At 47.5% G+C, this 8,991-nt stretch overlaps 1 pseudogene; it reads left to right on the top strand.

The window, feature by feature from the left end:
- The first annotated feature begins 321 nt into the window (after window positions 1-321).
- LOC147967326 (uncharacterized) lies at window positions 322-5,850 on the top strand (annotated as a pseudogene).
- The last annotated feature ends 3,141 nt before the right edge of the window (window positions 5,851-8,991 follow it).

Below are 8,991 nucleotides of genomic sequence, written 5' to 3'. Positions count from 1 at the left end.
GTCGCGAACGGTTAGGCCGGTGAGAAACCGAAGGCGGAAACCAGATGGTTGACTTCCCTCCACGGTCGTAGCGGGAGCATCATGGGCGGTGTCACATCGCGGACGCCTTGACTATAGAGGAAGCTAGAGAGGTGCTCAAGCAAAGTGATAGCCCTTTGTATCGATGTCAAGATAGTCGAGAGCATAGGGTGGTGAAGCCGTGCTCGAGGTAGCCATGTAATTGGACCATATGGCCGATGTTGAGGTTGGGGTTTCCGCTGTCGAGGTAGCCGCACAAGAAGCCTTGAGCGCAAGGAAGCCCCAAGAAGTTGGGGATGCACGATGCGCCTCGAAGAAGATGGGGACGCGATTAAGGTAGCCATCGAGGAGGGTTTCGATGCCGAAAACGATGTTCTCGAAGTCGTCATAGATGAGGTGTCAAATCAGGTTTGCAATACCTAGGGACATGTCGGGACAAAGGCATGCATCGGTGTTTTCAGTACTGAGTGTGCATAGTTTGGGATCCTCACGAATTGTACTCCATGTCAGAGGGACTAGCAGGGGAATGCTCCATGTTGCAGCGCAAAACAACATGAAATAGAAGGTCTCGATGTTGCCCACGGTTGCTAGAGTAGATGAAGTGGCCGGGGAAGATACAATGACGTGGGCGATGAGTGTGTGCTGGATGAAGAAGGTGTGGTCGACGAAATCAGAGGTAACCTGAAGGGGCCACATCGGTGCATGTAGAAGCACGGCAGTGGTTCTCGAAGTAGACGATGAAGATCCGAATGGCATGACAAATACCATGAGTGGACGGTGGCGATCCTTCTCCTAGGGAGGCGGGACAATGAATGCCATGGTAGACGTCAACACAGAGATGACTACATAGAACGCGTGCGACCAAACTATGGTCCATGGGAGCGATGTAGTTGTGACTCATTATTCGGTGCAATGGCAGGGGGCACCGACAACGTACGAGCCACGAAAGGCACTTCAATAGCTGGCTGCGAGGATCATGGGACGGTGACACCATGGCCCGAAGGGTGACGCAGTGGCAGCACGTTGCTCGGTCGGTGGAGATGCTCACATACTTGATAATGATATTCAGGGGATCCTACGGAGGTGCCCACAGATGGAACATGAGACCGGTCGCGCGGTGAGGAGTGTAGATGCAAGTGTGGGCGCTGGGCGCCTCCTGTGCGCCACGTAACGGCACCACAGTCGCAGAAGTGGCCGGTGCTGCCGATATCGATGTCAGAGTAGAGGCACGCGAAGTGAAACTAGTGATGAGTGACATAGTCTGATCTATGATAGATGAACAAAAAGGACATGCCGGTCAAGTGACCGGCGGAGAGAAAAAATAACCAATGATCGAAAAAATACTCTTCATGGTTGTCGGTCAAGTTTATCGGCAAACGAACCCTAGCTACATGTTGCACGGCCCATGGTAGAGATCATGGAGATTGACCTCCCCGAGGATGGTGCGGCACGAAAGCTGTGGTGGAGCTAGGTCTACGAACTTGATATAAACTGAACCTTGATGGTGAGATCCAATTTGTTGTGGCGGCCTGACCTTTCACAACACTACTCCACTAGTAGTAGTAACCTCCAGCGCACGCGATGTACGCAAATTAGATGGGTGAAGCTCATGATTCAGCACAAGAAACCAATCTCGATGACGGTACTCACATGCAAAAACAATTTCCTCACAAAAATCACAACACAGAGGTTTTTTAAAGATTCCTTCAAAACTTGATACAGGAGTCTACCCTGAAAAATACATTGTGTCTATTTTATAAAATAGCCTGCCTTTACAATGTCGGTACCATGACTATTTATATTAAATGACCTCCTAAACTTGGTTGTTAAGCAAGCAAACTCACGCCATGTATAAAAAAGGAAACAAAGGTTAAAACAATCTGGTCTCTGTTTTTTAGGGTACTAGTAAATGTGTACGTGCAATGCACGTTGATATTAGGTAATATATTAATTACACATAAATATTAGGCAGAATATTATTTGCGTATTAATTATGTGATTAGTATTGGCATTAATATTTGGTAAGATACTAGATGACCCGTTGCGCCAATGGCGCAAAGGGCGAGAGCAAGCCGAGCTTTGAAGCTATGCGAGTTAGAATATTTAGACACCGATATTCTTCAAACATAAGAAAAAAGTTCATAACAAGCGCTATATATTGCATTTACAAGTACGGTGTTTTTCGAGCAATGATGTCGCTGGATTTGGCTCTGATTTTTGTAGAGATCTCGCTTCCATGTTTCATTTGTTGTGGAGGGCGCCATGTGCATAGCAGAGATAGAGAATGACAGATTATTGTGGATTGACGCTTCTCTTCAAGTTTAACATACCGCTTCATTTACCAACTTTGACAGGAGAAAATTGGATCAGTGCACCCACCGCATAGAGCTCCAGGAAGACGGCAATCCAACAATACATGGCATAAGTAGTGTGTGATTGCTGCTTAGAAAGTTAGCAACACATAAATAAACACGGGCCACAATATTGCAGCTCCTGACGAAATGAAATGCCTAGTGGAAAGTCAGAGAGGTACATTTATTCTTGTCATTAAGCACACACTCAATGTTGTTTCAGATGGAATGCATTCAGCATACATGGTGGAAGAGAGCTGCCCCTAGGGCCCCACTACTGAACCACCATGACCACATCACCATCTCGTGGTGACACGCACCGGCAAACCCCCGCTCCTTCACCTTTTCTCCTACTCTACACTGCTACTTCCCTCCTCACTTCATTTCCTTCCTAGATCTCCTTTCTTTTCCAGCTCGCCGGGGGCACCAGTCGCTGTTGCAACGCTAGCCGCATGAATCGGCGGGGTACACAAGCCCTCAGTCCGGATCTTTGATGGTGCTAACTATGCTGAGTTTGCTACCTTTATGCGCATTCACATGCATGGCCTTCGTTTATGGGGAGTTCTTTCCGGCGAGGTTCCTTGTCCTCAGCGTCCAGTTCCTTCTGTGGCTCCTATTCCACCGCCACCTCCACCGGATCTTGGCGCAGATGCTTCTGATGATGATATGGCTGCAGCTCGGGTTGCTGCTGATGATGCGGTCGCTGCTTATGACCAGCAGGTCGCGGTTTATTCGGATGCTCTTTCCATTTATCGTGACGATCTGACTGCTTATACTCAGTGGTGTGATGATGATGCTCGTGCTGCGGCTGTCCTTACTTCCAGTGTTTTACCACAGTTTGCATTTGAGTTTATGGGCCTCAGTACTGTGTTTGAGATGTGGACTCGTCTTCGTCAGCGCTATCAGCCCTCTGGTGATGCTCTCTACTTGTCTGTGGTACGTCAGGAGCATGCTCTTCAGCAGGGAGACTCCACTATTGATGAGTTCTACACTCAAAGTTCTGCTATATGGCGCCAGCTTGACAACCTTCACACTGCTGTTTGTGGCACTTATGCGTGTTGCCAGACTGTGAGGTCCGACTTGGAGTTTCAGCGTGTCTATGAGTTTCTGTCACGGCTCCGTGGAGAGTTTGAGCCTTGATACGTATAATTTTTGATTGCTCCATGCTACTTTATCTACTGTTTTGGACTATATTGGGCTTTATTTTCCAATTTTATATTATTTTTGGGACTAACCTATTAACCGGAGGCCCAGCCCAGAATTGCTGTTTTTTTGCCTATTTCAGTATTTCGAGGAAACAGAATATCAAACGGAGTCCAAACGGAATGAAACCTTCGGGAACGTGATCTTCTCACCGAACGTGATCCAGGAGACTTGGACCCTACTCCAAGAAGTTTCCGGGGAGGTCACGAGGGTGGAGGGCGCGCCCCCCCTGCCTCGTGGGCCCTCGGAGCTCCACCGGCGTGCTCCTTCCTCCTATATATACCTACGTACCCCCATTAGACCAAAGACGGAGCCAAAAACCTAATTTCACCGCCGCAACTTCCTATATCCACGAGATCCCATCTTAGGGCCTGTTCCGGTGCTCTGCCGGAGAGGGCATCCATCACGGAGGGCTTCTACATCAACACCATAGCCCTTCCGATGAAGTGTGAGTAGTTTACTTCAGACCTTCGGGTCCATAGCTAGTAGCTAGATGGCTTCTTCTCACTTTTTGGATCTCAATACAATGTTCTCCCCCTCTCTCATGGAGATCTATTCGATGTAATCTTCTTTTTGCGGTGTGTTTGTTGAGACCGATGAATTGTGGGTTTATGATCCGACTTATCTATGAATAATATTTGAATCTTCTCCGAATTCTTTTATGTATGATTGAGTTATCTTTGCAAGTCTCTTTGAATTATCCGTTTGGTTTGGCCAACTAGATTGGTAGTTCTTGCAATGGGAGAAGTGCTTAGCTTTGGGTTCAATCTTGTGGTGTCCTTACTCAGTGACAGAAAGAGTTGCAAGGCACGTATTGTATTGTTGCCATCGAGGATGACAAGATGGGGTATTTATCATATTGCATGAATTTATTCCTCTACATCATGTCATCTTGCTTAAGGCGTTACTCTGTTTTTAACTTAATACTCTAGATGCATGCTGGATAGCGGTCGATGAGTGGAGTAATAATAGTAGATGCAGGCAGGAGTCGGTCTACTTGTCATGGACGTGATGCCTATATACATGATCATACCTAGATAACCTCATAACTATGCTAAATTCTATCAATTGCTCAACAGTAATTTGTTCACCCACCGTAGAATCTCTATGCTCTTGAGAGAAGCCACTAGTGAAACCTATGGCCCCCGGGTCTATTCTCATCATATCAATCTCCATTACTTTATTTTACTTGTTTTGCTTTTACTTTTCACTTTGCGTCTTTATACCAAAAATACCAAAAATATTATCTCTATCAGATCTCACTCTCGTAAGTGACCGTGAAGGGATTGACAACCCCTAAGCGTTGGTTGCGAGTTGCTACCGTTTTGTGCAGGTACGAGGGACTCCCGCGTGACCTCCTACTGGATTGATACCTTGGTTCTCAAAAACTGAGGGAAATACTTACGCTACTGTGCTGCATCACCCCCTCCTCTTCGGGGAAAACCAACGCTAGCTCGAGAGGTAGCAAGCCTCGACGTGCTCAGTTGTTTGCTCGCGGTCGTGTTCCTATTTCTGAGGTACTTGCTGAGCTTTGTGCTGATGAGACTCGGCTCGGTGGTGCTGGGTTGCTTCAGGTTCCCTCTGTGTTTGCTACTCGAACTGCTGCTCCATCCGTGATTTCTCGCACCAATGCCCCATCGCTACTGCCCACTCCTAGTAGTGAGGGTCACTCTCATGAGGGTCGCTCTCGTCCTCGTACTCATTGCAGCTACTGCAACAGGGATGGTCACCCCGAGTCTGATTGCTTCAAGAAGAAGCGTGATATGCGTAACAGGGAGCGCAATTCTTCTTCTGAGACTCGTGCTTCTTCATTGACGTCATCTACTGTCTCCTTGACTGAGCAGGATATTGTGAAGCTTAAGCGTGTACTTGCTGCTTCAGGTTCTTCGACGGGTACTGCAGGCTCTGTGATTGGTGCTTCCAGTGCTGAGCGGACACCATCTACACAGTTAGGTACATCCCAATGGGTTCTGGATTCTGGAGCTTCATTTCATATGTCTTCCGATTCTTCTATCTTGTCCTCTCTTAGATCTCTTGATCTTCCTATTAATGTTCTTACAGCAGATGGTACTTCTCTTCTTGTGGCTAGTCGAGGGACTCTTTCCACTTCTTCCTTTTATGTTCCAGATGTTTCTCATGTTCCTCGCCTTACCATGAATCTATTTTCCGCGAGTCAGCTTACTGATTCTGGTTGTCGTGTCATTCTTGATGTTGATTCTTGCACAATCCAGGATCGTCACACGAAGGCTGTGGTTGGAGCTGGCCCTCGCCGCCGTGATTCTCAGGGACTTTGGGAGTTAGACTGGCTTCATGTTCCTTCCACTGCCACCACACCCGCCAGTACATCTGCCTTCGCCGTTTCAGCTGTCAGCTCCTTCCAGCAGTGGCATCATCGACTTGGTCACCTTTGTGGTTCTCGACTATCATCTTTAGTTCGTCGTGGTCTTCTGGGGGCCTGTCTCAGGAGATGTCTCCTTACACTGTCAGGGTTGTAGGTTGGGTAAACAGATTCAGTTACCTTATCCTACTAGTGAGTCGGTGTCTCAGCGCCCTTTTGATTTAGTACATTCAGATGTATGGGGCCCGGCTCCCTTCGCTTTCAAAGGGGGTCATCAATACTATATTATTTTTATAGATGATTTCTCCCGCTACACTTGGCTTTACTTTATGTCTTCTCGTAGTGAGGTTCTCACTATTTATAAGCATTTTGCTGCCATGGTTCACACTCAGTTCTCTACACATATCCGTGTGTTCCGTGCTGATTCTGCTGGAGAGCATATCTCTAAAATGTTGCGTGGTTTTCTTGCCGAGCAGGGTACTATTGCTCAGTTCTCTTGTCCTGGTGCTCACGCTCAGAATGGCGTGGCTGAGCGCAAACATGGTCACCTTCTTGAGACAGCTCGTGCGATGATGATTGCCGCCTCTCTTCCGCCTCATTTTTGGGCTGAGGCTGTCTCTACTGCCACATATCTCATAAACATTCAACCTTCATCTGCTCTGCAGGGTGGCATTCCTTTTGATCATCTTTTTGATCATTCTCCGGATTATTCGGCACTTAGGTTGTTTGGTTGTGTTTGCTATGTTCTCTTGGCCCCATGAGAATGCACCAAACTGACCGCTCAGTCAGTCAAGTGTGTTTTTCTAGACTATAGTGATGAGCATAAGGGTTACCACTATTGGGATCCAGTTGGTCGTTGGATGCGTATTTCTCGGGACGTGACTTTTGACGAGTCTCGTTCATTCTACCCGCGACCATACTCCTCGACTTTTTCAGTAGAGGATATCTCTTTTCTCACGTTTCCTAAAAAACCTCCCTCTGTGCCTAGTATTCCTATTCATTGTCATGCTGTTGCAGATCCTACGCCATCCTCTCCTACAATTTCCTCTCCTCCCTCATCGCATGACTCTCCACCTTCATCACCGATATCTTCTCCTTCTCCACCTTCATCACCGATACCTTCCCCTTCTCCACCTTCATCATTGATACATTCCTCGTCCCAACCTCCAGTGATTCCACCTCTTCCCTCCTTTCCTTTCCATTATACTCGTCGTCCACGTGGTGTGGATAAATCTATTGACGTGCCATCTACTACTGGTGTGTCGTCCTCCTCATCCCAGCCAACTTAGGGTCTTCGGGCTCGGCCTCGCCCTCCCCCTGACTGCTATTCTCCTAGTCGATATGGTCTTTCAGCTATACTTGAGCCTACCTCTTATCGCGATGCTATTGTTCATCCTAAATGGCAGTTTGCGATGGCAGAGGAGCTTGCTGCTCTTGAGCGCACAGGCACGTGGGATCTTGTTTCTCTTCCTTCCGGTGTTCGTCCCATCACTTGTAAGTGGGTCTAAAAAGTTAAGACTCGCTCCGATGGTTCTCTTGAGCGTTACAAAGCTCGTCTTGTGGCTCGTGGCTTTCAGCAGGAGCATGGTCGTGATTACGGTGAGACTTTTGCTCCTGTAGCCCATATGACCACTATCCGCACACTTCCTGTTGTGGCTTCTATTCGCCATTGGTCTGTCTCTCAGCTTGATGTTAAGAATGCCTTTCTTAATGGTGAGTTGCGTGAGGAGGTTTATATGCAGCCACCACCCGGGTATTCTGTTCCTAATGGCATGGTATGCCGTCTTCGACGCTCTCTCTATGGCCTTAAGCAAGCCCCTCATGCCTGGTTTGAGCGTTTTGCCTCTGTGGTGACCGCCGCTAGTTTTTCAGCGAGTGCTCATGATCCAGCGTTGTTTGTTCACCTTTCAGCTCGTGGTCGGACTCTTCTTCTTTTATATGTTGATGACATGATCATCACTGGCGATGACCCTGAGTACATTGCCTTTGTCAAGGCCCGTCTCAGTGAGCAGTTTCTTATGTCCGATCTTGGTCCTCTTCGTTACTTTCTTGGGATTTAGCTTTCCTCCACCCCTGATGGCTTTTTTATTTCCCAAGAAAAGTATATTCAGGATCTTCTTACTCGTGCGGCTCTTAGTGATGAGCGCATTGTTGAGACTCCTATGGAGCTCAATGTTCACCTTCGCGCTTCTGATGGTGAGCCCTTGTCTGATCCGACACGTTATCGTCATCTTGTTGGGAGTCTTGTCTATCTCGCCGTCACTCGTCTAGATATCTCCTATCCTGTTCATATCTTGAGTCAGTTTGTTTCTTCTCCCACTTCGGTACACTATAGTCACCTTCTTCGTGTTCTACGATATCTTCGTGACACGATCTCTCACCGTCTATTCTTTCCCCGCTCCAGCTCGTTACAGCTCCAGGCCTATTCAGATGCTACGTGGGCTAGTGATCCTACGGATCGCCGTTCACTTTCTGCTTACTGTGTTTTTCTTGGTGGTTCTCTCATTGCCTAGAAGACAAAGAAACAGACTGCAGTTTCCCGTTCGAGTGCAGAGGCTGAGTTGCGAGCTATGTCTCTTCTGACGGCAGAGGTGACTTGGTTAAGATGGTTACTGGAGGATTTTGGTGTTTCTGTTACTACACCTACCACCATCTTGTCAGATAGTACTGGTGCTATCAGTATTGCACGGGATCCCGTGAAGCATGAGCTTACCAAGCATATTGGCGTTGATACTTCTTATGTGCGCGCTGCTGTGCAGGATCATGTTATTGCTCTTCAGTATGTGCCTTCTGAGTTACAGCTAGCAGACTTCTTCACGAAGGTCCGGACTAGAGCGCAACATGGATTTCACCTTTCCAAACTCAGTGTTGTGGATCCACCGTGAGTTTGAGGGGGGGGTGTTAGTGATGTCTTTTGGCCTTTTATATTCAGTCTCTTGGCATTCTCCTGTAGCCTTTTGGCATCCTCATGCATGTGTATATATGGTTGGCTTTGGCCTCCTAAATAATACAAGTTGCTATTCTCAACACATACATCTTTTAGGTGCTTGGTTGAATACCTCGGAAATATGTCATCCTCCA

This window comes from Triticum urartu, chromosome 5A (genome assembly GCF_056163025.1).
Source record: "Triticum urartu cultivar PI428250 chromosome 5A, HENAU_Tu73, whole genome shotgun sequence".
NCBI classification, from domain to species: domain Eukaryota; kingdom Viridiplantae; phylum Streptophyta; class Magnoliopsida; order Poales; family Poaceae; genus Triticum; species Triticum urartu.
Note: the sequence above shows the minus strand (reverse complement) of the source record. Positions and strands in the feature narration are given on the sequence as shown.